Consider the following 14918-nt stretch of genomic DNA (forward strand, 5'->3'; position numbering starts at 1 on the left):
TCAAATGGAAGGGTATTTGTTACCTGGACTGCAGCACAGGCTACAGCCTATTGAGACTTTGAACTGAATTAAAGGAAAAATTATGCAAAGGGTTTACTTCAAAAATTGATAGAGCTCAGATTTTAAATTTTTGGGTATTACCTCTTCTCATCCCCTTTGTGCTTTAGATTTCTGTTCTCCTGTAAGGTTAGTTTTCAAATATAAGTGTTCTGAACTCATCCCTCAAATACTTCAGACATTGCATTAGGGTTTAGATAATAGCCCTATCCTTTGCATTGCTGTTACCTCATACCTTTATAAACTGTTTGTCACTACAATTACAGTGACAAGGAAATGGCCATGCTGGAGTGACAGAGAAATGGCCCATGCGGGGGAAGAACTGATGAGATTTATAAGTACACTTTCAGCAAAAAAAATATTCAGGAAAGTTTGTTCATCAAGTTCTAGTTCTAATCTCTTATGCAGACCTTTTTTTTTAAAATAAAGGATTTAGCACAGCAGTTTGCAATAACATTGCTGTTTGTCTGACAGAGTTAAATTGCTGCAATCCCTTTATTACATTACACCTTTATCTGGCATATGCCTTAGTCAATATGTTGTCTAAAAGCTGCTTTTTGTGCAGAGACTAAAAGTTTTGTTGTCATACGAGTCAATGTAATGGTTCATTATAACATCATCTTGGGAGAAGAAAAGGCTTTTCTGGAGTCAGTGAGGCTTTGTTTGTTTTTGCTACAGATAGCAAAGACTAATTAGGCTTCCTGTAAGACAGTCCATTATGATCACCTACTCTGATTTCCTACAACGCTAATGACAGTATTAGCATTTAAATTGTTAACATTGTTTTTAGTATCAGGTTTCATTCCTAGCTCCATGTTGATAGGAAATGAGAAAAAAAAATCCAATTTATAGGAAATTTTAAAAAAAAGGTAAATTTTCAACTTGTTTGTATTTCAATAATGTATATAGAGATTTATATTTCATTATGCTTCTCAAACTTTAGAAACTAATTTTTGATCTTCAAAGAAGGTTTGTAGAAATTGATTAGTTGACTTCTAAGCTACCCATGAATATAGAAAAACTTACTTCCACTATAAATCACTTTCTTCCTTCTATCCATAACATCAATAAAAACTAGCAAAATATTTCAGTAGGTAGCAACGGTGCCCTGCCTGTATTGTGATGACAAAAAGTCATCACAATATGCATGCAAAGCACGCATGCACAGCATGCATTTAGTAAAAAACTAATGTTGTTTCCTCTAGGCACAGCATAGCCTTGTTCTGGTTCCTTTACCTTGAATACTTCAATTCTAAACAGAGTGCTTGGTTTAGTAGTAGTGGCAGCTGCCTGTCCTGCCACATGTAAGCCATCAAGAAGTTGCTTTCTTGCTTCCAAATAATCCAGAGAGGCCTAGGAGAAATATTTTACTACATTTATCAAATGTCAAGCGCTTTGGCTTTTAGAAACTCAGCCTTTAGGCATGTTTTTGAAGACAAAATGCTGAAATTATTTTTCATGAGGCTCTCATCCCTTCAGCTTGTTAGGACATCCAGAGAAATCAAAGAAAGCACAGGGACTTTCTCTCCACCTTGAGACAGGAGAAGCCTCCAGCCTCCTGTCTCACCATGTGGGGGAAAGTCAGGGCTCTGCACTACAGAAGGGAAGGAAGGCTGTGTCTGAGAAACATTACTTACCACTCTTGAGAGTGGTGGAAGATCCTGTGATTGGAAATATGTGCATGCAATTTTTACAGAGATAGATAGATAGATAGATAGATAGATAGATAGATAGATAGATAGATAGATAGATAGATAGATAGATATACTTGTGGTTTTCTGCTAATGTTCTGCTTTTAATAATTATAATAGCTAATTTTTTTTTATCATCATCATAATCATCTTTGAAGAATGGGAGATTAATTGGGCACCTTTCATGTTGCTGAAAGGTCTTCTAGAAAAGTGGCATCTCTTGGAGCAGGTATCACCTGTGCCTTCCATCTCTTTTTTTTAAAGCAGAAGGGAAGGCACACCAAAAAGAAAATGCTCTACCCTCCTCTGTAAGCATATGAAAAACATTATTTATTTAGTTGGCTATTTACATCATTATTTATATTTAAAACTTTTAGGACAGCCGGTGGTACCTGGTAGGGAGCTGTAATGGTTTTCCACATCCCGTCTTTTGGTAGCAGGGGAGGCCACAGAGGTGGCTTCTGTGAGAAGCTGCTGGAAGCTTCCACCATGTCCAGCAGAGCCAATCCCTGATGACTCTGAAGGTGGACATGCTGCTGGCCAAGGCTGGGCCAAGGAGAGAGGCTGGCAATGCCTCTGTGATGACATATTTAAGAAGAAAATCAAAACAAAGTGCACAAAGTTTTTTTTTCTCCTAGCCAGAGAAGAAGAGGAGGTGAGAAGATGTGAGGGAAACAACATGGAGACACCAAGGTCAGGGGAGAAGGAAGGGCAGGAGGTGAGAACATGGAGACACCAAGGTCAGGGGAGAAAGAAGGGCAGGAGGTGAGAACATGGAGACACCAAGGTCAGGGGAGAAAGAAGGGCAGGAGGTGCTCCAGGCCCCAGAGCCGAGATTCCCCTGCAGCCCATGGTGAGCCCATGGTGGAGCAGCTGTGACCCTGCAGCCCCTGGGGATCCACGGGGAATGCAGAGATCCACCCACAGGGAATGGGGATCCACGGGGAATGCAGAGATCCAGCCACAGGGAATGGGGATCCATGGGGAATGCAGAGATCCACCCACAGGGAATGGGGATCCACGGGGAATGCAGAGATCCACCCACAGCCCCTGGGGATCCACGGGGAATGCAGAGATCCACCCACAGGGAATGGGGATCCACGGGGAATGCAGAGATCCACCCACAGCCCCTGGGGATCCACGGGGAATGCAGAGATCCACCCACAGGGAATGGGGATCCAGAGGGGATGCAGAGATCCACCCACAGGGAATGGGGATCCATGGGGAATGCAGAGATCCACCCACAGGGAATGGGGATCCAGAGGGGATGCAGAGATCCACCCACAGGGAATGGGGATCCATGGGGAATGCAGAGATCCACCCACAGGGAATGGGGATCCACGGGGAATGCAGAGATCCACCCACAGGGAATGGGGATCCACGGGGAATGCAGAGATCCACCCACAGGGAATGGGGATCCACGGGGAATGCAGAGATCCACCCACAGCCCCTGGGGATCCACGGGGAATGCAGAGATCCACCCACAGCCCCTGGGGATCCATGGGGGATGCAGAGATCCACCCACAGCCCCTGGGGAGGTGCCCTCAGCAGAGTGGGACAGCCTGGAGGAGGCTCTGCTCCAGTGGGAGACCTGGTGGAGAGAGAGGGCCCAGCTTCCCGGCTGGAGCAGCCAGTCCTTGGAGCACTGCACCTCGTGGAAGAGTGACCCATGCTGATGCAGTTTTGGGAGGACTGTGTGCCCATGGGAAGGACTCACGTTGCAGTAGGTGTGGTGTGGCTGCTGCTTGTGAGATTTGGAGCCATGCTGGAGAAGTTTGTGCGGAACTGTCTCCCATGGAAGGGGCCTCAGGGTGCAGCAGGGGAACAACTTCTCTCCCTGAGCAGCGGAAGAAAACCTCAGGTGATGAAATGACCAAACCCCCATATCCCCCACACCTTGTCTCCCTGCACTGTCTGTGGGAAGGAGGGAGGGATTTGGGGAAGAAGTATTTTTTTAAGGGCTTATTTTACTTCTCATTATTCTCCTCTGTTAGTAATAAATTCACCTTGTACCTCTAAGCTGAGCCTGTTTTGCCCTTGGAGTGTATTTTCCAGTCCTCACCTCAACTCATGAACCCACTGTTAATTTTTTTTCTCTCTTCTGCCCAGCTGTGGCAGGGGAGAGTGAGCCAATGGCTTTTTTGGGTGCATTGAATTTGGCCAGTGTCAAACCATGAAGTAGCCAAGCCCTCAGCACAAGGAAGCACTTGATTTGTCCTCCCATCACTGCCTCCAGCTCGTACTACACTGCCTGCCAGAAATGACTGGCTTGGATACCAAAGCACGAGATCTCTGTTTTGTGGTAACATGAACCATCAGTAAACCACAGCCTGAAATGCCTCACACTGCAGTCCCTGAGTTTTCCAAGACTCTCAGGTACAGTGACATCTCATGGTAATGAGGTCTCTCTGTTTCTAATCAAGCCTTTCTTCCCAAGGTTATTGAGAAGTTTAGATGTGCTCCTTCACTGATATACTGATATTAGACTTTTTTTTTTTGTGTTGACTTCCCAATCTTCAAGATACAGATTTTACAGTAACGTTGGCAATGCATACCCAAAGAGAACAACGTTACAAACCTTAGGTCTGTCCACAGGCACTGAGGGCTTCTTGCATATCACATTTCACAGCATTCTGCACCACCTAGCAGAGGCACAAAGGAGGTCTAGCAAAGATTTTGATGTTCTACAAAAGACAAATTGTTTCCTCTCTCAAATACACAAGCAGGTCAGTCAATAGATTTTTAACTTCCAGGCCATGGTTAAACACAAACAATGCAATCTTAAACAGTACAAGCTTTTACATGACTGGAGGTCATGTAACTTAAAAAGAACATTGTCAGCACAAAGTATTAAAACCACCAGCCAGTGTGAAAGAAAATTAGATTACTTTTAAGCAAGACATATTAGAAATAAAATTTTCTCCAGCTGATGAAGAATATTTAGTCTCTACCTCGGTCAGCATAAACAATGAAAATATGTATATATATGTATTATATATATGTATATATATATGTATTTATTATATTATATATATATTATATATATGTATATTATATATATATATGTATATTATATATATATATATATATATATATATATATATGTGTGTGTGTGTGTGTGTGTATTTCCTGTATATCAGCACAGTGCCACAACTTCTGCATTGTACCCATTCAGACTGATAGGAACATTTACCTGGAAGGCTTTAATTACACAACGTTTATTTGCTTTTTTGTTTCACTTTTATGGATTATTAAAAAAAAAAAAAAGCCATTTCAGCTTGGAACATTAACCTCAACATGAGTGAAGTTCCAGCAAGGAGGCAAAATGTTCATGCTCCCCATGCTCCCCACTTAAATAAAGGATTGCTATAGGAATAGTTAGTGTATGTTGTGACTCTCCCTCATTTAATAAATATCCATACTCTTTTAGACACGGGCCAAGCCTGAATCTCTACTAGAGAACCAACCACAAGAGGTCATCCTTGGTCCACGAAAAGCCTTTCTCTGCAGTCTAGGAGGAAAACTGTCTTCACAAGTGTACGGATTTACTCAGTATTTTCAGGAGTTACAGAACTGAACATAAAACTGACACAACTGAGATTGTTCTGCTTTCTTCATTAAAAAAAAAAAAAGTTTCTCTAGTGAATTCAAAGTGGTTTTTAAAAATATGTACCTTTAATACATTTTTATCACTTTCCTTAAATTTCTTTCTTGAACCTTTCCACATGCTCATAGTTCAACTTTAACACAAGGACCAAGGAAGGGGATATTATTTGGGACATTTTTCTTCCTAGGAGAAACAGCTACTTATCAATCCAAAAGAAGAGATAATAAAAATCACAGCTCACATCCTTCCTTAAGAGATCCTTTGACCTTCAACAATCAATCTTGCCCCTTGTCCTGTTCTCAAAAACAAAGTTGAAATATTACAAAAATGCTTCCTTTCTATTGTTATCTGATCCAAGACTGTCTCACTGGAAACTGTTTAATACTCCAAAGATTCTCTTACCCTGATTACTTCTAAAACTTGCTATTTCTTTTCACAAAATCTCTTGAAAATGATTTGGGTTAAGACTTTCTTAACCACACTGGTACATTAGAAGTCTTATCTAGGAACCCATCTCATGTCATAACTGGAACTTCACCCATCTTATACAGCTTCCTTTGCCCATCTCATCAGCTACCTTAGGTCTTGTCTGGGCACTTGGCATTTTTAGGGCAATTCAGAGTACTGTTAAAATGAGATCATCATCTTATCTTGGCCCTTTTCCTTCCTTTTTTTATATTCATCCACTAGCTTTTCCTTATTGTTCATGCCATACTTTTGCCTCCAACTATCCCTTAAAATGGGCACTGCAATCCCTCTCAAGTTTGCCATTGCTGCATCCTTGCCCACAGTGATACCCTCTGCCCACCCAACTCCCAAAAAGCACACACTTTCTTCCACCTGCTTCACACAGAAGAGCATCCTTTTGTCTTCCTTCAAAAGCCTCTTTAAAACGAGGGTCAATTATTCAGCTGGTAATGTATCAATCTCAGTGTAACCAGGCAAATGATTTGCTTTGATCATTGCCAATTCTCCTTTCCTTCTTCTTTCCCAGCCTTTCTCAGAAGCCCATCCATATCCATATGCAAGCTCTTTGAAAGAGAACCATCTTCTGTACTTTCACCATCTCTTATGCCAAAACATCCCGCTCCATTCTAAGGGCTTCCACTCAAGGGAATCAAGTTATCTCAGGAGGCTTGAGTTGTGAGGGAAATGGCTTGCATAACTTATTCAGTGTGGAGGCATGGTCAGTCTGGGAGTGGGTTTGAATGCTAGCAAATTCCACAGTGAACAATTTAAACCAGAAGTATTACCTTGACTACAGAATGCCCTCACTTGGGACCTGCATGATTCCAGAGCAGTTTCCAGTCACAACAAAGACAGCACCAAATTCACTGAACTCAACAGCAAACTCCTGCTAATTTTCAGCTGAGCTGGGATGTCATCCTCAGCTAGAAAGGCACTTGAGAGCCACATCAGCACAAAGAAATTGTTGTAGTGTCCATAGTATCATGTGTGGATATTACCATGGAAACCTCATCACAGACCAAACCTAACAATCCAGGAACATTCAATTAGCACCAGTGACAGACTATCCTCATAAGTAGCTACAATTTATTGAAATACTAAAAGTTTGCAGGGCAAATACTGCAAAAGGAAAGAAATCCAATTCAGTGATTTCATGGATATATTACATGCCAATTTTCAAGCAATAGAGAATATTTGTCACTGTACTTTAATTTTTAAACAAAGAATCCCACAATTAATATTTACTTCACATTTTATCCATGACTGTCCTAATCTCACTTTTTCTTACCAGCATTGCTGTTAATTAACATTGGTGAAACAGTCAAACTGGAAAAATAATTACGTTGGGGGAATAAAGACAAAATACCTTCACTATTCTTAATAATTGCATACACACAATGTATAAGGAAATCACTGTACTGTGGCTTACACTTGGACACTGCAATATACTGAGTAGCCCTACCAAATAGTTCTGCTCATGTAGAAAGTTATTTTTTTATATTACATGAATTATAGTTGAATGTTTAACTATTCTGAATATTCGAGCTATATTACTAGGCCTGACAAAATCCATTTTTATGCTGTATCTAGAGGAAAGTGGTAAAAATATACCATCTAAAATTTTCAAACTTATTATGGCTATTTTCTGTAGAGTAAAAAAAACCAACTCTGATTGTTTTACATCCCTATTGTATTTCCCGTGAAAATTGCAGCATACTTTATGCAGGCAAAATTATTTTCATTCTTATACCAAATTTGAGCCTTAATGTAAAATTTCGTATCTTCCATCAAATGAACTTTGTCTGCCAAATAATATGCATGTGCCCAGATGTTATATTAATCCCTACAGGCTACACCAGTGTGCCAGATTTCATCAGTCTGCTGAATCAGTTATTTTATAGCCAGACAGATGAACCCAGCACAACTGGGCAATCAGTGGCAAATCCAGGCCCTTTTAGAAACTCAAAATTCAACATTCCCTGCAACTTTCATGAAATGAGGAAAAATTGATGAAAGAATTTTCACTTCTTTTTATTCACAAACTTCATACAAAACCTAGATTCCCTCTGCGTTCATGGGAATCTTTCTCCAAATCTCTCTGCTCATGGTTTCAACCCAGCATTTCAGCCCTAACTTATCCTTCCCAAAGCCACTGACTGCCTTTCTTGTAGCTGTATGTGGTAATTCTTTGTGATATCTTCTCTCAGCTTATCTGTTCTGACTGCTGGTTCCCTGCAGATGGGTTCTCTCTTTAAGCTATACAAGCTTGCCCTGCACTATACAGTTTTACAGGAATAACTACACCAGGGAATGTGTTACAGCTGTACTGCACTAAAACACCTAGAATATTCCTGGGTCCTCCTTCTCTTCTTTCCTGCTCCCCCTCCTCTCACAGTTCCATTTTGCTCATTTTTGTTGAAAGAGATTGTATTTTAAAGCAAAATAATACTGACATATGTAGCAATTTGAATTTTGGGCATAGTAAGGATTGCAATTTTACTTTTTCTCCAGTTTACAAGCTGGAAGCAGCTCTGAAATCAGCATGAAAGATATGAAAAACTGCAACAGGAAAGGCAAGTGTCAAAAACATAGAAAAATTATTAGGTGTACAGGCCAACAAGTCTGACCAACAAGGGACCAGGGACTCCAACCCTGTGATATGTGGGCTGAGAGGGGATTGAAATGCTGACCCTAAACTGTGCAACCAACCTTGGCTCATCTCAAGGTCCTTGTCCACTTGTTAGGGCCAAGGGCTGGAGCAAGGCCATATCTCTGAGGACCAGAAACAAGGTAATAGCCAGCTCCCACAAGCTCAGGACAGAAACCAGGGCCAAGAGACATGCCACAGCCAGCAGCAGCTCCAGCATCCAGCCAGGACACCCCTACAGCCTGCCCTGCAAAAGCCAGCCACGGGCAGCACTCCAGGATTACCCAGAACTGGCCATAGGCTTTGTTTATCCATCAAGTGCCAGCAAGCCTCCACCAGGGAAAACCTTGTAGCCTTGCCTGTCGGTGATCAAGCAGGCAGCAAGGATGTTGTCTTTCAGTTCATAATGAACAAATGCTTTTGAGGGTTACTAATGTCTATGACACTATGGGAGGTGCCATCTTCTATCACAGGATGAAAGTGGAAAGTCTGTGTCAGCAAAATTCCCCAAAGGAAAGGCAATGAGAACTGTGTAGCAGCCCTTTTCCAAGCTGGATAATTGTATTTCATGTTTGCCTGCATGTATCTCTGCATCCTTCTTTCCCAAGGATTCCTGCAGTAATCCCACTTCCTATTTATGAGCTGCAACTGCTCCACTAGAGATGTAGCTGCACAATAGAGATAGGGAAACAAACTCTCTGAGGATAATATTTGACTAGTTTTCAATAACTGTTTTTATTTTAGCACCTCAGCTCCAGCTCTGTTCTTAGATGGGCTGTGTCATATTGCATTTGTTGTATGCCTCTGGCAGGCATTGCTACATTGCAAGGATAAAATATCAGCAAGTAAAAAATCACTCCAAATGTTACATCCACTTCACCTCAGATGGAAACAAGGCTATTTGCTACATACTCACCCATTTGGATGAGTTCACCACCAGGCTGAAGAGCAACTGTTGAAGCTGAATCCAAGGAAGTCTGATGTAACTGCAGATTGGGTTAATCAGAGGGAAGAAAGTGTGATTTGTATAGCTTTCTTTCAGAACACCTTTCCAGTGCTTCCACTGCTCTTTAAGAGATGCAGGACACAGATATTCCCTGAGACTCCTTATGCTTGTGAGTGTCCAACTGTGAAATGAAGAAATTGCACCCCTCCCTAACAAGGACCATTACCCCATTCTTTTCAAAACCCTCTCAAGGTCAAATTAGACTCACTCACTGTCATGGACAGAATTTATGGAAAATCCTTTCCTTAGGATTTTTCCTCCTGAGAAGCTGAGATGCCTCAGGAACAAAATGTAAACATTGATTATCTGCTGCTGTGGAATACAACAGGTGGATCTGTGATTGGCCCATATTGGATGTTTGTAATTAATGGCCAATCACAGTCAGCTGGCTTGGACAGAGAGTCTGAGCCACAAGCCTTTGTTATCATTCTTTATTATTCTATTCTTAGCTAACCTTCTGATGAAATCCTTTCTTCTATTCTTTTAGTATAATTTTAATGTAATATATATCATAAAATAATAAATCAAGCCTTCTGAAACATGGAGTCAGATCCTCATCTCTTCCCCAATCCAAAAACCCCCTGTTAACATGGTCACAACTCACCAACTTTGTGGTGAAAAAAACCAGTCTTTTAGAAAAGCTCTGGTAACTCCATAGCATTCCTGGAATGTCTTTATATTCATCCACAGAATGGCCCACTCACCTCATTCACCTTCATTTGTTCCTCACTGTGCTGGTGGGGCCATGGCAGCACCTGAAACACTGAGTGGAAAGGACAGACCTGCAAGTGGGAGAGGCTGTGACACAAATGTTCCCCTGGGTGCCAGCACAGGGCAAAGGTAGGGTGAGGCCAAGGTAACAGTGGGGGCGGTGGGACACAGGGTCAGGCCAGGTGAGGGTCTTGCTCTAAGTGCCAGACTCAGCAGGTCCATGTGAAAACAGGAAACTGTACCTTATGCTCAGCAAGGGAGCTCTGAAATTCTCTCCCTTCAGCAACCATTTTCAGGCTGTCTTTCCCATTTTACATGCAATCTCCTCATTGCCAAGTACCTTCAATCCCCAACTCACCAGTGGATGAATGCTGCAGTCAACACCCAATGCTGTGCAAAATTCGACAGATCCACCAGTGACTGCAGAGGCACTTGTTGAGCTGGAAAGCATCCCACAAGAGGGGACATGTGCCTCTGAACACATCATTTCCACCTTTCACACAAGTGATCCCATTTGGGCTTCAGATTTTCAAAGATCTTAATTAGAAGCCTGCCTTTGATCTTTCTGGGAACTTTAAATGACCCAGGAGAAACTGCTGGGATGCTGAATTTACTTTAGCCCCTGAAACCTCATGAATAAATTCAGCAAGGAATGTTTTTTGACAATCCAGTTACTTGATAGCCTTGATTAAACCTTTTTGGAATGCCTGGAGGCTCTGAATGTTATTCATTCATATTTGAGCAGAGAAACAGTCACTCATGCATGGAAATCTGCAGTGACTCATGGAATGATGTGCTTCCTTGTGCACAGCAATCCTCAGTCAGTCAGTCACACAGTGACACACTCCTGCCCAGATATACTTGGCAACGTGCACAGTGACAGCCTGGCCCAGAGCACTGATTTTAGCAATCCTTGCAGGCTCCCACAGGAGCCTCCTCTCCCTTGAAGCTGAAAACAAAACTCCCCTGTGACTGCAGCCCACGGTGCCAAAAGGGGCTTATCCACCTCCTCCTCGGAGCTGAGCCTTTTCGCACCACTGTGGCATTTCCCTGGTGAGGGTCTCCCTAAGGTCACTAATGCAGTTATGAAAGGAAATCTCATTTTCACTGCCTTTGCATTTTAATATCTGAACGGCTAAGAGCTGCTGTTCTGCATTTTGGGTTTTATTTTGTTTGGCTTATATGGAAATTTTATATTAAACAAACATTACATGACAGTAAAGGGGATGAGATGGCTCAGGGGATCAGTAATGGGCTATGAAGCTTTTCCTTTCTAGGCCAGTGCTCCAGTTCACTCTAGGCTGTTTTAGCTGGATTTAACATAGGAAAACAGTGAGCTCATTTAAAAGGTCTGAGCTCTCTGAAATGAATTAGATTTAAAATTAACTGACCAGTGACAAAAACACCACTATGCAAATAAACTCCAACAAGCAGCCACTTGCAAAAAAAGACCAAAAAAAATGCAAGCAACATTTTACTTCAGCTGGGTAATGACACAAATGAAAATGCTCAGAAAACATACTGGCTGCCAGGGGCATCCCATCCATCTTCCAGCCCAAATCTGTTACACAACTAGCTTTTGTAGGATGCCTGGAAGGTCTTCAAGCTCAGAGTGGGTCAGACCAAGAGAAGCAGGCAGTGACCAAAAGTTATTCCTTTCTAACTTCACTCATCATAATGCAAATTGCAAATTCATAGCCTCAAAGCCCTTGCAGACAAATACTTAACTTCATATAAAATAACATAGCCACGTCCTAGCTGCAGATGGCAAGTCTGCCCAGAGTCATGACACCAACAAGAAACATAGGAAAACAAACAACTCTTCAAACACCTTGATACTTCCAGGACCCATCAGACCCACACTCAATGCAGAGATTGCAGAACTCTATCTGGTCAAAAAGAGATATAATGTAGTAAAAATGAGCAAAGAAACCAGCTCACAGCCCAGAATGCTGTTTTCAGAAACTGCTTGCTTTTGTCCTGCTCTGTGTCTTGTCAACAGTGTTGCAGTTTTTGTTAGTGTTTTAAATAATATTTAAATACAATTAACTGATTGGAGCAAACTGTTCCATTCCCCCTCATAATCCATCAAAAAGGCTTTTGCTCAGCTTTTTAACAGCACTATGCTTCAAACACCTATTATAAAAATGGAAATGTATTTCACAATATATCACCAGTGGATGAGCTCTAGCTCAGAGTAGGACTAGAGATTCATTACTCCACAATAAATATAAATAAGGAGTTTAGTGAATGTGACTATTCACATAGTGAGCACATGACTATTTAGAATGCCATTTCAAGAAGTCTAAACGTACAGGTACTTGAGAAGCAATAGAACTGTTATTACAACTTTGGACTATAAATGAAATCTAATAAAACACAAATGAGAATGAATAGAAACTATTTTCAGAATACCAACTAACAGTAGTGGAACATAAACAAATGGGTTTTCTAAATCAATCAGAATACTGAGGACTGATACCCATGCCTAGAAATGGTTCCAAGTGTAATTTTTCATAGTGCCATAAGCATCTGATTTGACACTTGATTACCTGCATTCAAACATCTTATTTATAATACAGCTATTACATGGCCTACACTGTGAAATTCAATATATGATGGATTGCTGTATGATGCTATGCTACAGTGGGTGCAATACTCTTCTTCATCCATAGTGCTTTTCAAAAACATGGTGAGGGCAAGTAAGATGGGAGCTTGTTAATTTTGTGAAAGAGATGATAAGAGAGAGCTCCTTACAATGTCAGGGAAGTGAACACTTGATGCAAAAATTCTCTTTCAGTCCTCTGAATCAACAGCTAAGCCACCCATGTTGTATGTCATAAAACAAATGATCTGTCCTTCAGCTTTCATTAGCTGAATAAATTCACTATTTAATTCAGCCAGTGCTCAGTGCCACTGATATTAATGTCATCTAAATGGAGCTGTAATTAGACAGGAAAACCATTCACTTCACATTTGCATAAGATTTCTACAAAAGAATTCTACTAAACAAGTAAAAGCCATAATTAAAGGAGAAAAATTACTCTCCAGATAAGAAGTGACACCAAAGAGGAACATGTCACACAGCTCAATAATAGAAGAAAAACATGGAACAGCTGAAACGTTGAATTTGTTAGAACAGATATTTCAGAAAAATATGGCAAACAAATATTCTACCTCATCTAGGACACAGTCCAACTGCTTTTGAAATCAGTAGGATCCTCCTATTGAGGCTCTTTGCAGGAAAGGTTGTTAATCCTGGGAAAAGGGCAGAGCAGTTGTGCAATCCCCATCCATGGTGACTTTAAAGTTTCAGCTAGACTAGGCCTTGACCAGACTTACTTGATGTAGAAACTTTCATCAGGAGTCTTGGATAGGTGACCTCCAGAGGTCCCCTCCTATCTAATTCATTGTGTTATTTGAATAATATCCGTTCTAAATACAAGAGAGTTTCTTGACCTCAGGGCTTGGGGCTCCATCACAGATCTTCCATTCCTTAACCACTCTCACTTCAAAGCATTTCTTTCTGTATACCAGCTGTAATTCCTCTTGCTGCAGCTTGTGACTGTTGCCTGTCACATCATCACGGGGTACCCTTGAGAAGAGCCTAGCTCTGTCTTCTCTATAGATTTCCTTTAGGTCCTCAAGGACAGCAACTAGACCTTCTCAGCCTTCCCTTCTCTAGATTAAACTGAGTCAGCTCTCTTCATACATCACAAAACTACATCCCCTGAACCTTGACACTTTCTCACTGTCCTCTCTCTCTCTCTCCCCCTGTGGCCCCAGGCTGTAAAGTTTCTTACCCGTTTGCTCTTGTGCCAGAACAGGCATTTTGCTCACCCCTCTAACTCAGCACAGACACAGTGGGGATACAAACTCCACCCTCCCATTCCCACCTTTCATTGTACCAGATACAGCACCTTCTTTTGGCCTCCTCCTATGGGACTGGCTTCTCAGTTTCCTGATCACCTTGGCATCTCCTGATCACATCACTTATGTGAATTACTCTGATCACATCAATTGATTACCTGATCACATCACTTATGTGAATTACTCTCATATTCTGTGACCAATTAAAACATTCACATTTTTCATTCTCCTCTGCCACATCCACCTGAAAAGCCTCCAGCACTGAGAGAGAAATTCTTGTCATCAGTCATCCTCTGTCTGACCTTGATTTTTTTTCTTTTTACCTTTTTCATTTCTGTCACACAGGTGCTGCCATTTATCAAACATCTCCCTCTTCTTCTTCCCAAACAAAACCTCCTAGTGTCACCCATGCAGCAAATATATCATTATGTGCCAGCCTTTTGATGGGATCAGAGAGAAGAGAAACAAGGTAATTTATGATACTGCAATCTCATAATGGGAAAACAATACTAATAACTTGCCAGCAGACAGCAACTTATTTCTCCATAACAAAAAGTTACAGCTTCCCCCTTATGTTACAAAATGAGCAACTGATTAGTCTTGCACTATCCCCTCACCTCAGCAATCTTAATTAATATATGGTAATTAACATATGATGGCACAGTAATTGTGCACATAAATTGCAATATTAGCTTCACTGCATATCTTTCATCTCAAAAATCAAAATAAAAAGCCCCAGTAAGATACCATGGTAAAAATGCTGTTCAGTATTTTGTTGAAGTCATGGAAGAAATGGGAAAAATGCAACTTGAATATCATAGGAAAGATTAATAGATTTTAATAAAGAAGTTGACAACTGAG

The sequence above is a fragment of the Molothrus aeneus genome, chromosome 4, assembly GCF_037042795.1.
Source record: "Molothrus aeneus isolate 106 chromosome 4, BPBGC_Maene_1.0, whole genome shotgun sequence".
NCBI classification, from domain to species: Eukaryota; Metazoa; Chordata; class Aves; order Passeriformes; family Icteridae; genus Molothrus; species Molothrus aeneus.